We start from the raw sequence: 22187 nt of genomic DNA, 5'->3' as shown, positions 1-22187 counted from the left end.
CACCCTGTCAGTGGAGTCCGAGTGGTTGTGGCACCAGGGGGACGGCCTGTCTGAGTAACAATGCTGACCAGGGGACACACGTCTCTGCTGTGTGCCCCGCATGGCTCCAGGCGTGTTCCTGACGGAATCTGATGCAGTGATTCAGAGACAGTCTACCACTACCCCGGCCATGTCAGGTGAGCCCTGGCCACACAGCTAAGGAGCAGCAAGCAGGTTTGATCTGATCTGCACTCAGGCAGGCTCCAGGACCGCAGTCCAACCACTGGCCGTCCAGCCGCTCACGGAGACTCGACGCTTGCAGGCATTGCTCCCCTCTGTTTTCCAGGGACACAACTGCCAGCAGCCCCCTCTCCTCAAGGGCACTTGACCCAGACACTTTGCCTTGGCGGTGGGCAGCCAAGGAACCATTTCTCTCCTGGGAAGGGGCCTGGGTTCTCCAGCTCGATCCTTCTCAGAGATGGTCCTGTGGGTAGAGGGAGGTGGCCAGGAAGGTCAGTTCAAGATGGATAGGGGAGGGGCATGGATAGAGGCCTGTTAGAGCTTTCTGAAGCACCCAGCCTAGCTGGGGTGCTGGGGAGTCCTTAGCTGGCCTCTGTGGGCTCTTCTGTAGAGCCTGTGTCCCGGTGGGCGGGAGGAGTCAGTGCTGGCCTGAGTTCCTGGGGTGACCAGGCCTGGAACCTACCCTCCTGGGACGCCACGCCGGCGTCCAGGCCTCTTCCCCACCACCTGGGACCTCAAGTTCTCACCTTCAAGGCAGAGGAGACAATCCATTGTCCCTGTCTCTAGCATGGCTCCAACAGAGGCCAGCAGAGGCCTGGCACCTACCTGGCCTCCTACGGCCCTGACCTCAATGCTGCGGTGAGGCCGGACCCCCACCATCTCCCCCCTCTGTGTTCAGGAGGGAAGCGGGAGGCTCATCTCCCAGCCCCCAGCTGCTCCCAAGCCCTGCTGCCCGCGGGTGGCACGAGGCCCTCGGGACCCTTCAGCAGTGAGGTTCCCGGGAAGAAGAACCTCCCGTGAACAAATTGCTGCCCGGCAGACCCGTTCCTTCTGAGCCTCATTTTCCCTCCTTTCATGCCAACTTTCCCACTATTAAGAGCATTCTGAAAGAGAAGATGAAAAGAGAGAGAGAGAGAGAGAGAGAGAGAGGGAAGAGAGGGCGAGGGACGCCTGGGATCCCCCAGCGCCTGCTGCTGCGAGCGGAGGGGAGTAGAGAAGAAGGAGAGGACGCGGAGGGGGCTTTCCCGTCACCCCTCCTGGGGGCTGAGTCAGGGCAGCAGGGGAGGTGAGTGACAGGCATCTGGCCGGCCCTGCCGCCCCGGGCTGCCCCTCTGCCCCTACCTGGCCTCTGGCCTGTGCCTGGCACCTGTTGGTACTTACTCAATTTCTTGTTGAATGAAAAAAAATCAACAGATGGAGGGTAGCTGCAGTCTCCTGGGGGAGGGGGGCGCCACACCTCCTCCATGGGGTTCTAAGGCCAAGACAAACAGACTCAGCCAGGGGGCAGCTAAGTCATGCCGGAAGAAGATCGTGAGCCGGTGACATTGGTGCATGCAGTGACGGAGGCAGCGCCAGTGTCACAGGAGCTGGGAGTGAGCTGCCCTGCTGGGTCCAGCTGAGGAAATTCAGGAACTTGCCGAGAAGATTCGATGGGATGGTGCCTATGGGATGGAGGGGAGAAACGGCAGGTGTGTGAAGGGTGGACTGGAGGCCCGGCCAGCGGAGTGACCCCTGGAAAGTCACCGTGACTCCTGTGAGGGAGACCCAGGGAGGAAAGGAAACGGGCTGTCAGCGGGTGAGATGGGGAAGGAGCGACAGCAGGCTCCCCTTACCAGGCATTCTGGAACTCTCTAGAACTCGCCCAGGCCAGGAAGGGCTGGGGTGGGGACGTGACAGCAAGGGGGCAGGAGGGAGTTTGGGGGCACATGAAAACGAGGGAGTGTGGATGTAGTCTCACAACCACATCCAGGTGTCAAAATCCCTCAAATAGACCCCTAAAGCTGGTGGGTGTATGGCATGTCAGTTGTGCCTCAGAGAAACTGTGGTTTTTGAGAAGCGACCACTGACTGCAGCCCTCTGTTCCAGGCATGAGCCGAGCTGTCAACACAGGGTGTCGGTGTTTACATTGATATCAATGTTTATAGCAGCACAATTCATAATAGCTAAACTGTGGAGCCAACCTAGATGTCCTTCAGTGGATGAATGGATTAAAAAAATGTGGCATTTATACACAATGGAATATTACTCAGCAATAAAAAAAAATAAGATCATGGCATTTGCAGGGAAGTGGATGGCATTAGAGCAGATTATGCTAAGTGAAGTTAGCCAATCCCCCCAAAAAACAAATGCCGAATGTCTTCTCTGATATAAGGGGGGTGACTCAAAATGGGATTGGGAGGGAGAGCAAGGGAGGAAGATTACCTCTAGATAGGGAATAGGGGTGGGAGGGAAAGGGAGGGAGAAGGGGAATAGCGTGGAAGAGGGAAGGAGACCCTCATCACTATACAAAATACATGTATGAAGATGTGGATTTGGTGTCAACATACCTTATATACAATCAGAGATATGACAAATTATGGTATAATGGTGTATTAAGAATTGTAATGCAAAATAAATAAATAAATAAAATCATTAAAAATAAGTAAATAAAATTTTTTAAAAAAGAGATAAGGACATGGGCATGAGAGGCTTCGGCCACGAGCCTCAGATCCAAGCCTGAGGAGAAAGGCTGGACCTTCTCGAGGGGTCCGACTTGACTATAGGGGCCCGCAGACCCTGGTCTCACGGGCTTGGGGCTCTGCACTCATACACGATCCCGGTGCAAGACCCGACCCTCCCTGGCAGCAGCCCGGCCACCTGCACCTCTAAACCTGGGACACATTTGATCTACGGGTTTTTCTAAATTAGAATTTGGTCAGGGCCATCCCGAGTGCCCGCAGAGTGCCCTCAGAGCCCCAGGCAGGACCTGGTCCCTGGTCCTAGAGGGAGGCCCTGTCTCCTCCCTCCCTCTCCCTGCCCTCTCCCTCTCCCTCTCCGTCTCTCTCTCCAGATCAGCGTATCTGTCACACTTTTCATTTCTCCTCCGCTTGGTGACACAAGGTGAGTGGAAGGAGAACTGTTTGGGCGAGAACCGTGAAGGCTGGAAACCATGGAAACCACTGGAAGTCCCCTCAGCCGTCCTCCCCTCAGCCGCTGGCCCTCATCGCTGGGCCTTTGCACCTCTCTAATGTGCCGGCGACTTTTGTTTATTTCCCCCTTTGTGCATCTCACCCCTCTCTGGTCCTCTCTCCTGGGGTCACTCAGAGCCCCGGGCAGGAAGCAGCAGCAGAACAGGGCTCAGGGCAACCAGGTGCTGAAGATGTCTCTTCCTTTCTTTTTCTTCTTTCACTTTCTGCCGTTTCCAGGCTCCCTCCCTCCCGGGTGTTCCTTCCTCCGTTCCAGATGTTGGAGGCGGGACGTGGGATCGTGGCCATCGGAGGGGGTGCGACAACTCTGGCAAGGTCTGTGAAAGTGGCCCTTTTTTTGGCTTGTGCTTTGGCCCCACAAAGGGACCGAGCTGGGCAGCCCCTCTGGGCGATGCACAGACTGAACCTGGAACCTGGCTGGAGTTTGCTGCAGAGATGGCAGCACAGTGGGCAGACTCCACCCACCACACCTCCCAGGGTTGGGGCGCCACGGTTGGCATATGGCTTCCTCGGAGATTCACACGCTGAGACTTGGTCCCCAAGGTACTGGTATGAAGAGGTGGTGGGGCCTATAAGAGGCAGGGGCTTCGTAGAAGGCCACTAGGCCCCCAAGCTTTTTTTTTTTTTTTAAATATATGAACACGTTGTGCAGGTCCAGATGCTTGGCACTGGGAGTGTTTCAGATTTCGGAGATTTTCTAACTTCAGAAGATTTTCATAGACTGCCAGTTGAGCACCTAGTCTGAGAATCTGAAAGGTAGGGATGTTTGACCTGGAGAGCTGCCAGGGGGCAGCTGTGCCTCCGTCTCCTCCTTCCTTTGAGTGGTAATGATAGGAGTTCCGTAGTCAGCTTCCCCGAGTCGTTTTTACAGCCTGCATTTTCTTTCTTTCCAGCAACGGCCTCTGAGAACCATCAGGTTAGGTATCCTTCAGGCCCACGTTAGAGGGGAGAAAACAGAGGCTCCGGATTTGGGGTGGCAGCCCTGAGACAGGGGCCCAAGCCTGCTGCTCGCTGTCCAAGGCTCTGCCAGGCTGCTCGGTGGCCTGGCCCACAGCTCGGGTTGATCCAACCGTGAAGGCTGTGGGTGGGCCTTTCCGGGCTGACTCTCCGCCTGGCTCCTGGCCAAGAAGCAACTTCTTACATAGTGGAGCAGAATGTAGTCCTGTGCTTCTCTTCCTTCCAGGGCAAGTTCCTGCTCAACAAACAGCTTCTGAGCCACACACACACACACACACACACACCTGTTGCCATCTTGTCCCTCTGGGTTGGGCTCCATCCCACTGCTGTGGTGCTATGCTTTGGACATGGTTTGCCCTGAAAGGTTCCTGTGCTGGAGGCTTGGTCCCCAAGATGTTGAGAGGACCTTGAAGAGGTGATTAGGTCACTGTGGACACCACCCTAGGGAGGGATTAAGGCCCAAGTTTTGTGAGGGAGTTAGATCTCCTGGGACTGGATTGGTCACCCAGATTTGTTATAAAGTGAGTTCAATTTTCTTGACTGTCATCTTGCTCCTCCTCTTACTGTGTGATCTCCCGCCCCGGATGCTTTCTGCTGAAAATCCGATCCACGTTGATGCTCTGCTCTTGGACTTCCAAAACTGTGAGCCAAATGAACCTCTTTTCTTAATCCTGTGCCAGCCTCGAGTATTTTGTTACAGCTACACAGATTGGACTAAGACACCCACTGAGCCATGGCAGTCTCTGACAACACGTTTTTGTTTGTTTTTTTTTTAGTTCAAAAACGACCATTTTATTGTCTTGTGATTCTAGGTTGCCTGGGCTCAGCTGCCCGGGTCTTCTGGCTGGGGCTGCCATCTTGTATACACTTGGCAAGATCAGAATCCCAGACGTGCAGGCATTGGACGCTGGGCCGGCTGCTCAGCCAGGGCTGCAGACTGCGGTGGCTGGGGTGGGAGGGGAGAGGAGCTTTGCACCTCCCAGGCTGGAAGCTCATGGCATGGGGTCTTGGTCCGAGGAGAAGGGCCCCAAAGAGGTCATTGCAAGAAAGAAGAAGTGGAAGCTGCCTGTCTCCTTAAGCCCAGACCCACAGGGCACCACAGGGCCCCTGCTGTGCTGCTGGCTGTCTGAGGAGGACTCCTTTGGTTCCAACTCCAGTGGACCAACCTCATTCGAACAGATGACTGTGAGGCTGGGCTGCCCCGCCCCTCACTGAGCCCCTCCCCCTCGCTGAGCCCCTCCCCCTCGCTGAGGCCCCTCCCTCCTCGCTGAGCCCCTCCCCCTTCACTGAGCCCCTCCCCCTCACTGAGCCTCTCCCCCTTCACTGAGCCCCTCCCCCCTCGCTGAGCCCCTCCCTCCTCGCTGAACCCCTCCCCCTTCGCTGAGCCCCTCCCCCCTCGCTGAGCCCCTCCCCCTCGCTGAGCCCCTCCCCCCTCGCTGAGTCCCTCCCCCTGGCCTGACAGCCCACAGCCTCCTCTCCTGTTTTTCCTCCCCTTCCTTTCCTTCCAGACCTTGCTGATGACCTTTTTCTTTGTTTCACCCAGAGGTCTCCCAAAAGATGTACCCAGTGTGGTGTCACTGGTGCCTCACCTATGCCCGAGTCTGCCCTGTGGCCCACCCTGAGAGTGGCCCTGGGCCTCCAACTCTCCCCCAGACATTGCTGCAGACTCAAGGATTCCCAGCTGGGCCTGGTGGTGCACGCCTGTGATCCCAGAGGCTCAGGAGGCTGAGGCACGAGGATCGCAAGTTCAAAGCCAACCTCAGCAACTTAGCAAGGCCCTAAGCAACTTAGTGAGACCCTGTCTCAAAATAAAAATAAAAAAGGGCTGGGGATGTGGCTAGTTTAATCCCCAGTACCAAAAAAAAAAATAAATGCCTCTTACTCTGCTCACCCAGAGAAGAATTTATGGTCCTTCCCCACAACTCATTTCTCCTTGCAGGTCCCTACCTTTGTCCCCCAGACTTCCCCCCAAGCCCAGCCCCCCTCCCCCCCCAGGGTGTTCCTGGATGATGACCAAGCTCAAGCAGGACATTCAGAAAAAACCAGAAGTGGAGGAAGGCGTGTCTGTGGCGAAGCCGGGAGAGGCTGGTTAAACAGCTGGGGAGCAGCCCTGCTTAGCCTGGCGAGGCCTCTGGAAGGCCGACAGCTTCTCCCGGCTGGAAACCATAGAGGCTGCTTTTCCTAACCACAGGCTGGTCTTTCTGGCAGAATCAGCGGGAGCCTGTGGTCAGGGTGGCCAGGCCCAAGCCAGCCAGCATGCTGCTCACGCAGTCTGAGCTCCCTCGTCCCGGGGAGTGTGCGGTGCCCCAGGTCTCCAGTGTGCCCCACAAGGGGAGATGGGATTCCACCCCAGCCCCCCTGCAGCCCTCTGCTTTACCAGGAGCCCCGCAGAGGAAAGCGCCGGGAGGAGAAGGCAGCCGGTTGCTGAAGGCCAGCTCCGTGGGAGGTATTTCTCATTGATTATCCAGTAGGTCCTGGGGGAGGGTCTACTTCTCCAAGAGGAGACAGGCTCAGGGCAGTTAGGAACCTGCCCAAGGTCACAGAGAGGAGGCGCTGGGGCTCTGCCAGGTCTGTCTGATTGCACATGGCTCTGCGTGCTGCAAGAACAGGGAGGTCCTCAGCCAGTGGGGCTGAGCTGGGTCCCCGAGAAGCATGTCTCAACCCCTCATTATGTAAGAGGATGTGGCTTCGCTGCTGAGGCCTGGGGGTGAAAGGAGAGGGGGTGGGGGATGGCTCTGGATCTGTGGGCTCCTGCCCTCTGTGGGGATGGGGAGGGTCCCGAGCCCGGCGATTCTCTGGGCACTGTGCCTGCTCTTGAGCAGAGCCATGGGTCAGATAACCTGGCCGCCTGGCCAGACCCTACTCAGGGTAGCAAACGATTGCACACAGTCAGTCATTTCTGCTGTAAAGCCATTTCCGTTGCATGTTTGCCTGACTGCTTTATTTAAGTAAAGCATATTTATAGAATATAAACAAAAATAGGAACAATTGAGAATGAGGTTTATAGAAATACGATGCTGGTAATTTTTTAAAAATAAACGTATAGTTGTGGGAAATTTTAAGCATGCACAGAGCAGAGAGAAGGCCTCTCTCTGCAGGACCCAGGGTGGGTCTCCTGCGACCTAAAGGAACTTGGGCTGTAAGCTCTCTCTGCCTGGAGGCATCCAGGAGGGGCTCACCTGGTATGTGGTTTTGTTTCTTTTTCTGGTGCTGGACCTGGGGGTGCTTTACCACGGAGCCACACTCCAGCCCTTTTTGTGCTTTATTTTGAGACAGAGTCTCCCTAAGTTGCGAGGATGGCCTCCATCCTTCCTCAGCCTCTCAGGTTGCTGGGGTTTCAGGTGTGCGCAATGTGCCCTGTACCTGTTGTGTTATAAAATTTGTAAAAATAAGACTATTAAGGCTCCCTCTCTCTTTTTTTACGGTTCTCTTCCTTAAGGCCCCTACGCATGTATAAGCTTCAAGTTCCAACTTGGGGGATTTTAGTAGGAGCAGCTGCACCCGCTCCCTCCTCACCCTTCGGCTGGAGCTTGATAAGCAGGCCTGGGGACCTGAGGTTGGTACTTGTGGCCCAACAAATTTTCCAGGACTTCCTGAACTTGTCTGGCCTACAGTGCAGGCCCCAGCCTTGGCCTTGTCCCCAGGGCCAGGGCTGATCCAGGGCCGCAGTGGAGACGGGCTTGCTGGCCCAGTCCCCCAGAGCTGCACCACCCTCCGGTGGAGGACGAGCACCATCATGTATTCAGCCATGCTGTGCCTCATCCACCTGTGCCTGGCACCGAGCTAAGTGTGAGGGACAAGTGGCACAAGGAGCATGTGACTCCCGCCTTCAGGAGCCTGCACTCTTCAGGGGGAGGCAAAGGGCAGAGAAATCACAGGAAGGGGCAGGAAGTACAGGGTGCCTTGCAGGCCTTGACCTGCCCGGGAGAGATGGACAGAGACCCACTGAGGCACTGCTGGTCGTGCTGTCCACTCTGTGTGTTGTCCTGGGGCATGAAGCCTACGTAGGCCACAGGTCAGACTCCTCTCTGCCCTGGGGAGGGCAGCAGTCAGCTGATGGGTCTGTACAGAAGCTGTGTTTTTTAAATTTCTGGTGTCTACAAATGAGGCCTCAAGTCTATTCCTATAGGTGTGTGTTGGCCACCATGCTCCAGAGCAAAGCTGCCCTTGGCCTTGAGGGCCGCAGTGCCCAGGTCCCGACATTGGCTTACTCAGACGACTTGGGCTCTGTGGACCAACTCCCCAGAGCTGTTTGCCCTAACCTGCTTTTTAAGGGCTGTGACCAGCCCCTCCCTCTAGTCTCCTAAAGACACATTTGAAGAGTGATACAGAGAAAGGTGAGTCCCCTTTCCAGAGGGTCCTCTATGCTCTGGGAAATCCCAGGAAATGGGGCCATCCATGCACCGGAGGCCGTGAGCCTCCAAGTGGTATTTACGTCCAAGGACAGAGGGGGTGGCAGCGGGGCAGGGTCTCTGTCCCTCTTCTGACAACATTTGTAGTCCTTTCCCGGATCCAAAGGGTCAGCCAGGTACCTGAAGTGATGCCCTTCAGTGTGGCGGGGGAGGGCTGCCTGGCCAGGAGCCAGTGAGATTTTGGGGACTCTGCTGATGTTCTGTAAATTGGGCCTGGGACTGGCCAAACTCTAAGCAGGCAAGTTTTTCATAGATTCACTCATCTGGCTTTTATTGACTGTGCTTGGAGCTGGGGATACACGGGGAGGGCAAGACTGCCCCCATCCTCCTGGAGGTTGGGCCCTGAGGAGGAGGAGTTGGCTGGGAGGACCTGGGCGGGTGTTTGGGGTAATGTGTTCAAGACTGAAGGCCAGCGGAGCTGCCTGTAGAGGCTGGGGAGGGCAGGAGGGCCAAGCTCTGCAGAGCCTGTGGCTGGAGAGCAGGGCCGGGAGAGGCCCCTGGAGAAGGAGCACAGGCTGCTGTTGGAATGAGGGATTTCCACCAGCTCTCAGGAGCCATGGAAACCCCTCAGGAGACCCAAAGGGGGCCCCCCAGGCTTCTGGTTGAGCAGTGTGGAGGTACCATTTGTGGAGGATGGGGGCTGCGTGTTGGGGAGCCACTCACCTTTCCAGGGGATGCCCTCTGAAACATCCCGGGATGTAGCCGGCATGTCCTTGGACACGTCTGACCTGGAGCCAGGGCTCCTGGGCGTGTCCCTGGGGACAAGGTCCCCCTGCAGTCACCGCTGTGGGAGCATCAGGGAGAAGTCTCAGGCTGTGTGCGGGGCTCAGGCCCGCTTGGTCCCGGTCTCTGCTCCTGTTGCAGGAACACAGCCAGCCAGCGTGCCCCTCCTCCCCCGCTATCTCCGATCTCTCATCCACACAGGACGATGATGGCTAGGCCGAGCAGGCACTGCCAAATCAGACGCAGCCTTTCAGAGACGGCGTCCTATTTTGAAGTCTGTTTACTCTACAAAAATTAATCTCTTTGGTGCCTGGAGGAGGAAGGTGCATGTCAAACGAAGCCAGCTCTGGATCCCACTGCTCTCCAGGTACCAGGTCAGGGAAACAAACTGCTGCTCCCCAGGCGGTGGACACAGGGGCGTTTGGTTTCATTAGTTAATCACACACATCCCCCCAGAGGCCAGAGCGGAGCCTTGCTGACGTCTTGGAGGTCGTGGGAGGGAGCAGAGGACAAGGTGGCAATGGCAATGGCCAGGGAGCTGGGACCCACGTGGTCTCGATGGTGGCCCGAGACCTTGTGTGCCGTGGGGCTGGTTGCTCCCACGAGGGCCTTTCCAGGGACACCGAAAGGCCACTTCACTGGACACAGCAGGCAGCCAGGGAGAGATGGGCCATCAGAGCTCTCTCCCACTCTGCTCCCACCAGCTCTGTGACCTGAGTGGCCATCTCTGCTTTTCCTCATCAATGAACTGACTGGTCACTTATATGCTGGCTTGTGTCCCCTGTCACCAAATTCCTCTGCTGAAGTCCTAATCAGAACGTAACTGTTTGGAGGCAGGACCTTGGGGTACGTGATCGGGTTAGAACAAGGCTGCGCAGGTGGACCCTAATCCACTTTGAGGGTGTCCTTACACGAGAAATCTAGGCCCTCAGAGAGCCACTGGGAACGCTCCCAGAGGAAAGGCCGCTGAGGACAGACAGGGAGGCGGCTCTGCTGGCCGACGGAGAGGCCCCTGAGAAATCAGCCCCGTTGACACCTCCATCCTGCCCCCCAGCCCCCAAACCACGGGAAATCACGTCTCTGTGTTCAAGTGGCACAATCGGGAGGACTCTGCTAGCACAGCGCCAGCAGACGCCGCCACCTTCTCTTCCACAGCCCAAGGTCATTTCAAGGGCCCAAGGGGAGACTGCAGGCAAAAGGGTCTGGGAATCAGAAGGAAAAACGCAGTTTTCTCCATTCCTTTTTATTGCATTAAGGAGAAGATCTCGTTTGGCCAAGGTATGTCTTCAATATCTTTCTGATATTGGAAATCTCCCTTCTAAAAAGAAATTGAGATAAAATTCTCTCAACATAAAATCCTCCACGAACCGTTTTCGGGTGTACTCTCCTGCAGGTGTAACCACAGCACTGTGCGGCTGTCACCGCTCACTGGGGCTGAGATACCGCATCCTCCAGGGCCTGGTGGTCCAAGCTCACCTTCGTCTCTGGATTTTCCTACTCTGGATGTTTCATAGAGTACATGTCACAGGAATTGTATGTGTGACCTGGGTGCCAGGTCTCTGTCACCACATGCCTTGGGTTCATCCATGCCACAGCATGAGTCGTGCCTCTCACCTTTTCATGGCTGAATTATATTCCATGGAAACCACGTTCTGTTCATCTGTCTATCCCCTGATGGACATTTGGGCTGTTACTATCTTTTGGCAATTAAGGATTGTGCCCCCATGAATGTCAGTGTGCAAGAATGTGTCTGAACGTCTATTTCAATTCTATGGGCTACATACTTAGAAGTGGAATTTCTGGGTCATATGGTGATCCTATGCTTACATTTTTGGGGAATGGATCTCTCCTGTTCTAATCAAGCGAGAGCTCGTCAGGATTCAGACCTTCATTGGAGAGAGCGTTCAGAAGAAGTTTGCAGAACTCTTGATTTCTAACGGCCCCACGAAGTCCATGCTGGATTTTCATCTGTAGGAGCAGCACAATATTTTTTTAAAAATAAGCGTTACTGTAGCCAGACGTGGTGGTGCGTGCTGGTGATCCCAGCAACTCAGGAGGCGGAGGCATCGCAAGTTTGAGAACAGCCCCAGCAATTGAGTGAGATCCTGTCTAAAACAAAACAATTAAAAAAAAAAAAGGCTTTTGATGTGGCTCAGGGGTTCAATCCCCAGTACCAAAAAGGAAGAGAAGGGAAAAAAAGACAAAAGAATTCATGTTACTTTAGGAAACGGGCAGATGCAAACCTATTTAGAAAACAGACGACACTGTCCAGAGGGCTGGCCTCCCGGGGGCAGGCGTCTCTGTCTGGTTTACTCTGAATCTCCAGGCCCTCCGATGGTGCCTGCATGATGTCAGGTCCTGGGTACACGATCACTGAATCAACGACTGTACGTGATACACCTCTGAACAGTATCACACATACGTAATTGTCCGAACGGGATGTGGCTCTGACGGAAATCACAAAGGTGGAGAGCAAATGCCTAAGAGCTGGCACGGTGGCCCCCAGGCACACATGAGGGTGACACCCAGCCCTGCCACTTGCTCACCCTGACTGTGGCCTATTTCTCATCTTCTCTGAACCTCAGTTTTCTCCTCCGAAGCTCGGGGTTACTGGGGGAATGCAAGGTGCTGGTGTGTGCGGCACATTCAGCAGAGGTCGGCTGGGATCATCTTGACCCCCTCAGCTGCAGCAGGGGGCTCAGAAGTGGGGAGACAAGGGAGGGCTCAGCCTGCAGTGTGGTGGGGGAGGCTGGGAGTCCCGCTGCCAGCACATGGTCAGGGCTGCATGCATTTGCTGGGCAGGGCCGGCCCTAGGCCCACACAGGAATGGTTGTGCGTGAGAAGCCGCATCCGATCTTGCATTCGTTCAGGGCTGGCGGCCTGTGAGTGTGATTTCCCTGTACCCTCACCCGGCAGGGCTGGCCAGAACTAGAACCCCCTACGTTACAGGGCGCAGACCTGTGCTGAGGAGGGCGGAGGGGCTGGGTTCACGCAGCAGGTCAGCCTCAGGGTGGGGATGAGAGTTGGGATGGCTTGTCCTGTGGTGTTGGGACCTGCCCGCCAGCCTCCTGCCCCAGGCTGGGCCTGGGAATTCGCATTTGAGTTCCCACCTTGCACTTGTTCTGCAGAGCTTTCCAGATTCCGGGGCCTCTGCAGAGTAGACAGGGTCCCCTGGATCTCGAGGAGACATCACCCTTCACCCTAAGTTGGAAGAGCGGGGGTGGGGCAAGGGCGCACCACCAAGCTGCTGGAGGGGGACGTGGCAGGGGAGTCCCTTTCATGGGCCACTTTCTCCTTCTTCCCAGGACACTGGGGGAAGCTCATTCCTCTGGGTGTCACTGTGCTGAGAGCAGGGCCCCTGCCACCACCCAGACACAGGCTGCTCTAAACGCCTGCCAGTTGGGGCCGAGTTAAGTGGGTACAGGTAACAGGGCTCAGCTGGGGACCTGGGACATGTGCCCAGGGGGAGAAGAGAAGCCACCAGGTCCAGGGCCAGCACCATCTATCTTGATGTGACCTGTGGAGGCAGCGAGATGAGTGGGTGTCCCTCCCGGGCCCTCGGAGCTTATCACGGTTATTGGCTCAGAGGGCCTTGGAGAGCCGCCGTCTTCAGAGTGACATGGAATTTATTACTCCTTCCTTCCGTCGCTCGACAGCCTTTCCCCCAGCGCTTTTCTTTCGAAAAATGGTTCCTGCCAATCTTGCTGTTTACTTAAGCGGTTATTTATTTATTTCTCCCGCTGCCGGTCTGAGCACTTCTTGATAACTTCACCGCCTCTTCACCCGCTTAGAGGACCCCATAAGGAGAGCCCCAGCCCTGAGGAGCAGGCAGGAAGGTGACCTGCCTGGCCTGGGCCGGGCCTCGGGGAGCTTGGGTGAAAATGGGTGGCTGTGGGTGGCTGCACCCCCTCTGCCCAGCTGGGAGGTGGGGCATGGGACTCAGCGGGGCTCCTGTGCTGGCTTCTGTGGCTTCCACTCGCTGGCCTGACGCCTTGGGCAAAGTGTCCCCTGTCTGGGCCTCAGTTTACTCACCAGGGAACAAAGGAGAGGGGCTCGTCCCCCGTCCTGTGGTCTAGGAAGGCAGAGGGCACGGATCTGGCTGAGTTGTGGTGAACCCACTTCTCTTTGCTTCTCTTGCTGTGGCCCTGGAAACAACCCGAGGTGGACAAGCTGCCCAGTGCTGCGCCCCGTGCTGGGCCCTGGGTTGGCCCTGCTTACCACGCATGTCTGATTCTTATGCAGGTGTGAGGAGGCCAACAGACGGAGGGGGACGCCCTTGCTGAGGCTCAAGAGGTGGCCAGGCCTTACCACACAGGCCCATGCAGGGAGGGCAGGCAGAGGGTGAGAGCAGGGGCGGCCGGGTGGGGGTCTTAACTGCTTCCATGGGAAGGGAGAGACGGCAGAGGCCAGGTGAGAAGCCTAGCTGGCCAGCCTGAGTAGTTTTAGTGGGCTTCGGGTGTGGCGGGCTTCCGGAGGTCTGTTCATGGCCCTGGGGTGATGGGGGGCCGGTGGACCGTGGTCCAGTGTGAGCCTGATAACAGAGGTGTTGGGGTGTGGGCTCTGGAAGGTTTGCATGTGAGTCCGTTTGAAGGCGAGTGGTTTCCATCTCTAGGAATCAGCTAGACAGGTAGGTAGCTGACATCTGAATGAAGAAAATAAGAAAATGCCGTTAACAGAGACACAGTGAAAGGTGTGCTGCGTGTGACTTTTGTTTGGTCTTTTTACTTTTTATTTTGAGACGTGGTCTCACTATGTTGCTGAGGCTGACCTCAAACTTGTGATCCTCCTGCCTCAGCCTCCCGAGCCGCTGGGATTACAGGCGTGCTCCACTGCGCCCGGCTAATTTTCATACATTTTTTAGTAGAGTCTGTAGTTGACATTAGCGTTCATTCTCTGTTGCACACTCTGTAGGTTCTGATGAATGTATGAAGTTATTTTCCACCATCATTACAGCATCATACAGGAAAATTTCCCAGCCCCAAACACCCTCTGCCCTGAAAACCCCAGGCAGTCACTGAACTCCCTACTGTCCCCAGCTTTGATTTTTCTAGAATGTCCTGAGCAATATGTGTTTGTTTCCTCTTTTTTTCCTGGTTGTTGAGGACCTTTATTTTTATTTATTTATATGTGGCGCTGAGAATCGAACCCAGTGCCTCACACATGCCAGGCGAGCTTCCTGCCACTGAGCCACACAGCCCCAGCCCGGCTCATTTCTTTTTATTTCTGGGTGATATTCCGTCGCCTGCATGGGCCACCATTTGGAAAAGAAGCTTACCCACTATTAGCATTTAAGGGAGCGGCCCAGCCTCCGTGGTGCTGGTGGGGCTCCCCGATGTGTGCACACAGCCCGGGTGGAGCCCCCAGAGACCACTGTCCTGGCACTCAGCACCAGAGCGCCACGGTCAGGCAGTGGGGATGGTGGATTTGTGGGCGTGAGCCACCGGGGCCATGCTTCTGCTCTGGGCTCCACGTGGCTGTGGGGGCAGTGCTGACTGTCCCTGAACCTCTTGGTGGTGGAGACCCAGGGGCACTCTTCTTTACCCATAGGGCTGCAGGCCGGCGAGGGAGTCTAGGAGTCTGAACGCTCTGCCTCCTGGAGGAACTGCAAACAGCTGCGAGAAGACAGACCCCCAGGGAGCGGGTGCTGCTGGCCTGGAGCGGCTGGAGGCCTCCTTCAGGCCGTTCAGGGCAACTGGGGCCGGGCTGCTGAGCTTCCTGGGTCCCCGGGGTGGGCTTGTGCCTGCTGCTGGCTGCCCGCTGCAGCCCTCTATGGGATCCTTTCACCCCTGGCCTCCTCCCAGACTTACACCCTGTCTGGGACACGGCTTGCTGCTCCTGTGAAGGCTCCTGGCCAACGTGCTCCAGACAGGGCGGCTGCCTCCCCTTCGGCAGGCCTGTGTGCGTGTGTGTGCTCATGCGCATTGTGTGCAGGGTGCTGCAGAGGTGGGCGGTGCTGCGTCAGCCCCTCCTCCCAGAACCGTGGCTCCAGGACCCGGAGCCCTACGGGGGGAGCCAGGCTGCCAGCAGGGACCAGCTGACGTGGTGCCATGACCAGCGAGCTGCCAGGGGAGAGTGCCCACTGGCTGGCATTCTGCCAGGCAGCCTCAGCTGGAGTCTCAGAACCTCTCGAGACACCCCAGAGGTCGGGAGCCAGGAGCTTCTCCTCTCACCGCTACATCGGGTTTGCTTTGAACTCCTCGGGGTTCCAGCAACTCCAGAGGCCCCGGGAACAATACCTGGGGGGGGGGGGGGGGCTGCTAAGCAGCCAAGCAGGCAGGACGGGCGTCTCCCTTCCTGTCCACGGCCTGCTCCCCCAGAGAGGCGGCTGATTCCATGCAGACCTGAGCACCCCTTGGCAGTCCCACGCCGGGCTGGCTGGCGAGGATGGAGAGGATCCACTTGTTTTAAACGTTCTCTGAGCTCTCCTGCCTGACTCTGCCCGGTGCTCCGGCTGACTTTGTCCTGGGGGAGGTTATAGAAAGATCTTAATGCTGCCCACAGGGCATCAGCAAGGTCCTGTGTCCCCGACCCGGGAGCCTGGACAGGGCACTGCAGGCAGCTGTGCATCCATACGCTGTGGATGATGTACCCCTCTGTTTCCTCAAGGTCAAAGAGGAGAAGAAACGAGGGGTCTGAACCAGCCGCCTGCGTGCCTTCGACGTGTGTCCCCCCGCGAGGCCAGGGCCCGTCCCCGTAAGCTCTGCGGTTCCCCCGGGGAAGGGAGTGAGTGGAGGGTCCACACTGGTATTTTCATTTTCTGACATTTGTCTGAGCCCTGTAAGCTCCTGAGCCTCTGGAATGGCCCCCGTTCCCCAGCCCTCCCCGTCCAGTCCTGACTTGGATTCACATCTCCTCTGGCAGCAGCTGGCTGCTCTTGCTGCAAGGTGGGAAAGGGAGATCAGCTTCGCCCACAGCGTGAAGTAGCGGGAAGTGTGCTGGTGCTTCTGCGGCTGGCAGAGGTCTTGGGAGGGAGCTGCCTTGCTGTGTGTTTTGGCCAGGTAGTTTTGCCTCTCTGGGCTCATCAGTAAGCAGAGACAGAGGGCTAGAGCGCTGGCGAAAGTTTTTCTGGTCCTTCCCAGGGAGGGCAGCCCACTCCTGGGGGGAGGAGGGGCACCCCAGAAGGAAACTCATCTCTAACTTGGATGCTTATTCTGAGATCTGAGTCTGGGTCAAGCAGGGCCCACACCCAGCCCTGCAACCCTGAGAGCATTTAAAAAGACCCGAGTGACCAGCTGGGGTCCCCTTGAGCCTTGGTTCCCTTGGTCCTTCCTTGAGGAGGGCTGAAGCCCAGCTTTACAAATGGGGCTGGAAGTTGGGACCGGCCTGAGTTGTCTAGGAGTTAGCGTTTGCTCTAAATAGAATCATACTGTCCCCTATTTAGTAGAATGCAAATAAAAGTGGCAATACTGTCTTTCTTATGAATGACCTGGCACTGCTATTCAGGTTATCTATTCCATTCTTACAATAACCCAAAGAGGTGGGAGTGACATTTTCATTCTTCTATAGAGTGACAACACTGAGGCAGAGAGGTTAAGTAACTTACCCAGAGTCACACAGCTGAGACACTTGGCAGAACAGAACTTGAGCCCAGGCCTATCAGAGCTAGAGTTCAGGAGATAACCTCTAGGCTACACTGCCTCTTCTCACCGTAATCGTAGAAGTCCTGGAGGGACGTTTACTGAACAGCTCTGCCTCGGAGTCCTTTGCTGGAGGCTGAGCTGGTAAGCCCAGTTGGTTGTGGCTGGTTGAGTCCCAAAGAGGCCACTTTGAACTTTATGCCTTGAAAAAGTAGAGACTACCCCTGTGGCCCTGGCCACTCTCTCCAGTATCCTGCCTGGCCTGACCCTGTCGGCAGAGCACATTGCCCGAGGTTGGGCAGGGGGTGGGGGACTGTCCAGAGACTCATCAGCGTAGGGAGTAGCACCCCAGCTTCTAGGCCTTTCATTAGTCCAGCGGAAGCTCTGGCCACAGGCACGGAGCTCGGGCAGCCACGTATCTTGGTATTTTTCTTCCTTTCTTAGGAAAAAATGATGAGAAGACTCGAGAGCCCTCTCACACACGATTTCAGGTCATAGTAAGAGGACCTCAGGAGAATCGATTCTGTTATCACAGAAGTAAGAGCAGGAACTGCCCCTGCCCTGCCTTGACTCCAACCGCCACCGGCCACGTCCATCATGCCTGCAGGAGGGAGATGGCAGCCCTGGGACCTGGCACCATGGCACAGAGGAAGGTCTGCAGCTGGGTCAGGAAACTGAGGGTCCTTGGGGGACAGACAAGGACAGGCTGGGCTCCCAGCCACCCCAATAGGCTCATTTACTAACCCACAAGACAGAACCCTGTAAGTTGTTAACTCATGAAAAAGACACTTCTAAGGGGTGACAGCCGGGCTCTGCCGTCCACTGACCTGTGTTCCCGTAGGGAGCTGATAGCTGGTTCTTTGCTTACAACAAGAACTTTGATTTTACCCAAGGACTTGATCTGGGTTGGCTTTGCAGAAGGACCTGCAGCTTCAGTCAGTAAAGGGATTTGATCTTCAAAACCAGATATGAGCATGGACATTATGGAGACAGGTTTTTGTATAAAGCAAGGGCCATGTGGGTGAGCAGAGGGGGTGAGGCAGGAGGGCCCAGCTCCGCCAGCTCGACCCTGGTGCAGGCGTGTGTCCCTGTGCGCCGCGTGGCTGGCGGGTTCTCCCATGCCAAGGGGGAGCGCGAGGCAGCGTCGCTCAAGGCTGCACAGCCGTGTTCTGTAGAGCAAAGCACATGGGATCTGGGAGGCAGGAGCCAAAGGCACAAACAAATAACCAACAGCCCAGCTTATAAACACATGCAGGCTCTGACAGCCGCAGGCAGCCACCAGCTCCTTGTCCCAGCGGGAGCAGCAGCACAGGGCCAGAGAGAGGGACCTCGAGTCCTTCCAGAGAAGTCCTTTCCCCAGCTGCTGCCCACCTGGTGGAGTCCACCAAGGCCTGGCTCTCCTCCCGCGGCCATGAGGGTGGCCTCCTGTGTGCTTCCACTACTCAGAGCAGAGGGCAGTCAGCTGCCAGGGCTGCTGAGGTGTGCTGGGTTCTCTCGGCCTCCCCGTGTCCCCAGTCCTGCCTTCGAGGCAGCACTGACTGGGAATGGCATAGACACGGATCTCAGTGCCACGGCTCGGTTGTGTGAGTCTCAGGACTCGACGTCTGGCATTGGCTGGAAGCGTGGGACCCGTCTTCTTGTTTTGTGGTTCTGAGGATACCACCCGGGGGTAACCCTGAGCCACATCCCCAGAGCTTTTCATTGTTTCTTTTGGGACAGGGTCTCGCTAAGTTGCTTAGGGTTTTACTAAGCTGACGAGGCTGGCTTCAAACTTGCAATCCTCCCTTGTCAGCCTCCTGCGCCCCTGGGATTACAGGTGTGGGCCACAGCACCTGGCTTGGACCTGTCTTCTTGACCCTCTAAGGGTCTCTGCTGTTCCAGGGAGCATCCCAAGCAGAGTTAATCTATCTGTCCATCCATCGTCCATCTCCCTCCTCCCTCCCTCTATGTCCATCAGTCCACCTTCCTTGTCCCCATCCTCCCAAGGGCATGCTGACTGACAACCCTGAGAAGCACAAGTGGGTACAGTGAACGTCCCTCTGGTTCTGACCCTCTTTGCCTTCCCCTCGGTGCAGGACGCAGGCTCAGGTGAGGGGATCCAGAGGGGCGGGCTGCTGTAGGAAAAGTCCTGGTTGCTGTGGGAGCCCAGGGCAAGGCTGTGTGCTGAGGGCGGTGACTTCTCATCTGAGGCCAGACCCCTAGACCACACTGCTGCCCGACTCTGAGGGTGGGTGGCGATTCCCAGGGTTGGCACGGGTTAGGTGCAAATGGAGAGTGCCCAGGGCAGGAGGGCACTGTGACAGCAGTGATGGCCACTGCCCACTCTGTGCCCCGCCACGGGACGGTACCCTCAACAAGGCTCTGCTGCCACCTCAAGCTGAGCGACTTTGGCCAAGGTTCTGGACCCCTCTGAAATGCATTCCCTCCATCAAAAAGGAAGAACGTGAGCTGGGAGTGGCGATGCAGCCTGTAATCCCGGTGATCTGGGAGGCTGAGGCAGGAGGGTCGCAAGTTCGAGGCTCACCTAAGCAATTCAGTGAGACCCTGTCTCAAAAATGGAAAGGGCTGGGGATGCAGCTCAGTGGCAGAGCCCCCCTGGGCTCAGCGGCAAAAAGGAAAAACAACCACAAGGAATCACAGTGTCCCTTTTCGAGCCTGTGGTCTGCGTGTCAATGTCAAACCCTCTTCACGTGCTGGTTCTTCTGTGTTGAGGACTCATTGGTTGAGAAAACTCACAAGGACAAGAAGCTACTTTGAATTCAGCAGTGGTTCAAAATCAATTTATAATTGGTTATTCGAAGCCGCATGTGTATGCGTTTGAGAAATGACCCTGGCGTGGGCTTTGTCCTGAAGGGTGAGTGCGAGGATCTCGGTCAGTGTGTGGTGACTCTGCCGCCCCCCCCCCCCCTGCCCCGGGGGCCAGGTCCTCGCACCACCCCTTCCAAGTCTGCCTTCTGTCATCCACAAAGGGCTCCACTCCTGCTGCCCTCAACTCCTGCTGCTTGCAGAACAGGAAGGAGACGGAATGGCAGGGCACGAGCCCAGGGAGGCTGATGGAAGATGTCAATGGCACGTGAGGCAGAAATGGGAGGGCGGGAGGTCCGCGGTGACCCTCAGATGGGCTCCACCATGTGGAGGGGCCATAAGAGCCCTCAATCCCCTGTCGCGGAAGCAGATGTGCTTCACAGGTGCTGGCCTCCCCTGTCTTGGCCAAGGGTCCCCACCAGGGCACCTTTCACTACCCAGCGCCACATGTGGTCCAGTGCTGAGAACTGGAGTGTGGGGCAGCTGGGGACACAGCTGTGAGGACTCCACCAGCCATGCTGGGCGAGGCAGGCCGCCCCTGGTGGCTTGGGGAAGGGACAGGACAGTGCTGACCAGGGCTGGAGGTGGGGCAGGGCTCCCGGGAGTCTGACGTCTTCTGCTAGAGCTGGCTGGCACCATGGGCTGGGTGAGCCGAGCGCTGGAGACCTCTGGATGGAGTCCCTTCTGGAACCTAGCCACGGACCTCAGAGAAAGGGGCAGGGGACAGCGGTTTCCACCACAGAACTAAATGCCTGGGGTCCTTGTAGGTCCCCAAACAGAACATGCAAACGGCTCGAAAGCAGGCCCGATCTTTCCTTCTTTTTATTATTTTTAAAAATCATTCCTTTCTGAGATTGGATTTGGGCCGACTGCACACATCAGCACTCCGGCTTCCCCGGGGAGGGAGGCAGAGCTCGCCCCGCCCCCTCCCCCGGCCCTCCCCACTTCTGGCACCGAGGGCTCAGCCCAGGATGCAACTGTGGGCAAATGAGGCCCTGCTGGGGCCGGGGAGCCTGGGGAGGGCACCTCTGCCTGGGGGAGGAGGCCCCGCTTGCTGGTGCGGTCTCAGCCTTCTGGAAGCTGTAATGAGCTCAAGTTTGACTTTGGGTCTTACAGGCCATGTACTGAATGGTTTCAGGATCATGGAAGTTTCTCATACAGCAGGGAACAGCTTCTATTCTACCAAAGGCCCCGCCAGCTGACTGCCCCACCTGTCTGTCCACAGCAGCCCCGTGGACCTCTCCCTCACAGCTCCTGGTTCTTTTAATTCCTGCGTATCTAACAGCTTGTAGTCATTTGTCTCTCTGTATGTGAATGTCACTCTCCCCAACTACAGATGAGTGCCACCAGGGAAGCATGCACACCTGTAGCTCTCCAGGATCAGAGGTTAAAACTGGGTATGTGGGTGGGCGGAGGGGCGGAAGGATGGGCAGATGGACGGGGAGTTACGGGATGGGTGGGTGAGTGGTGAGTGGGTGGGGGCTCGAATGGCTGGGCAGACAGAGGGGCAGGGAGAAGCTGCTCCTCTCATTGTGGGCCCTGTAAGTGTAAGCATGAAAAGAACTTCATTTGGAAAGTGTTCCTTTAATGATCAAAGGAAGAAAACACTGAATCTACTTGGAGATGAGAGAAACTCACTCTGAAAAATAACAGGCATGTTTGAAACGGCCCTGAAATGTGTGCGTGTGTCTCTACGACTGCCAAGAACGCACAGAGGACAGCCGGCTGCTTCCCCGGGCCAGTGAAGGGGCTCTGGAAACAGCTCTGTTGGTAGGAGTGAGGAGAGCGGCTTCAGGAGGCCAACCCCGTGTGCCTGCAGAGGGGGTTGGGGACGGAGCAAAACCCCTCTCGGATCTCGCCTGGCAGGTGCCGTCAAACCTGGCTGCTGAGGACAGTCTGCAGGCCAGGTTCATGGTGGTGCCCGGTGCTCTGAAAGGAGGGCTGATGGGAAGTGGCAGAGTGATGTTTTGGGACTTCTGAGGTCAGGGCAGAAAAAGCCTTTTAGCTCCTGCCTGGGGCCAAACCTGGAGAAGAATGAGACTTCACCCCTCCATGGGAGCAGTAGCCAAGAATGGGCAGCCATTTTAAATTTGCCACACCAAGTGACTCTTTATCCAGGCTGGCTGAAAAAAGAGGGAGTCCTTGGGAATCTCCTGGACCTTGAAATTCTCTCCTCACATGAGATCCCCTTTCTCTGCATGTCAGCCCACTAAAATTATGTATATATTATGCAAATTGTGTTATGCAAATTGGATGCCTGTACTCTCCCCAGCCTTTGGGAACGAGTCAGAGTGCTCACAGCCCAGTCTTGCTGGTGTGTTTATCTTCGCCTGTGTTAATGCAGCCGGTTAACCTCAGTCAGTTTGGGTTCTCTCCCCTCCCACCCTCCCTGGAAGTCCTGGGACCCTCACACGCCTTTGATGGTCAGCCCTGACATCTGGCCATCGTCACTCCTGGCTGCCATCTTGGTACCTTGACATGCAGCCTGGGCCACTGAGGCTCACTTGCTTGCTCTGGAGGGTGGTGAC

The 22187-nt window shown here is 56.5% G+C and overlaps 2 long non-coding RNA genes across 3 annotated transcripts; both read left to right on the top strand.

Annotated features, from left to right (window-relative positions):
- The first annotated feature begins 7753 nt into the window (after positions 1–7753).
- Positions 7754–12481, top strand: LOC114082846 (uncharacterized). The gene is made up of 3 exons (XR_003581040.3): positions 7754–9644; positions 10433–10555; positions 10671–12481. It is a non-coding gene; the product is annotated as an uncharacterized lncRNA (long non-coding RNA).
- Positions 12482–12538: 57 nt separating this feature from the next.
- Positions 12539–21959, top strand: LOC114082847 (uncharacterized). Of its 2 annotated transcripts, XR_003581041.2 has the most exons (6): positions 12539–13113; positions 13520–13618; positions 14825–15458; positions 15884–16998; positions 17299–21056; positions 21257–21959. It is a non-coding gene; the product is annotated as an uncharacterized lncRNA (long non-coding RNA). The 2 variants fall into 2 exon arrangements; XR_011704869.1 differs by having other exon boundaries at positions 14825–16275.
- The last annotated feature ends 228 nt before the right edge of the window (positions 21960–22187 follow it).

This window comes from Marmota flaviventris, chromosome 17 (assembly GCF_047511675.1).
Source record: "Marmota flaviventris isolate mMarFla1 chromosome 17, mMarFla1.hap1, whole genome shotgun sequence".
In the NCBI taxonomy this organism is placed as follows: Eukaryota; Metazoa; Chordata; class Mammalia; order Rodentia; family Sciuridae; genus Marmota; species Marmota flaviventris.
The sequence above is the reverse complement of the archived record's forward strand: the minus strand, read 5'-3'. Positions and strand labels throughout refer to the sequence as shown.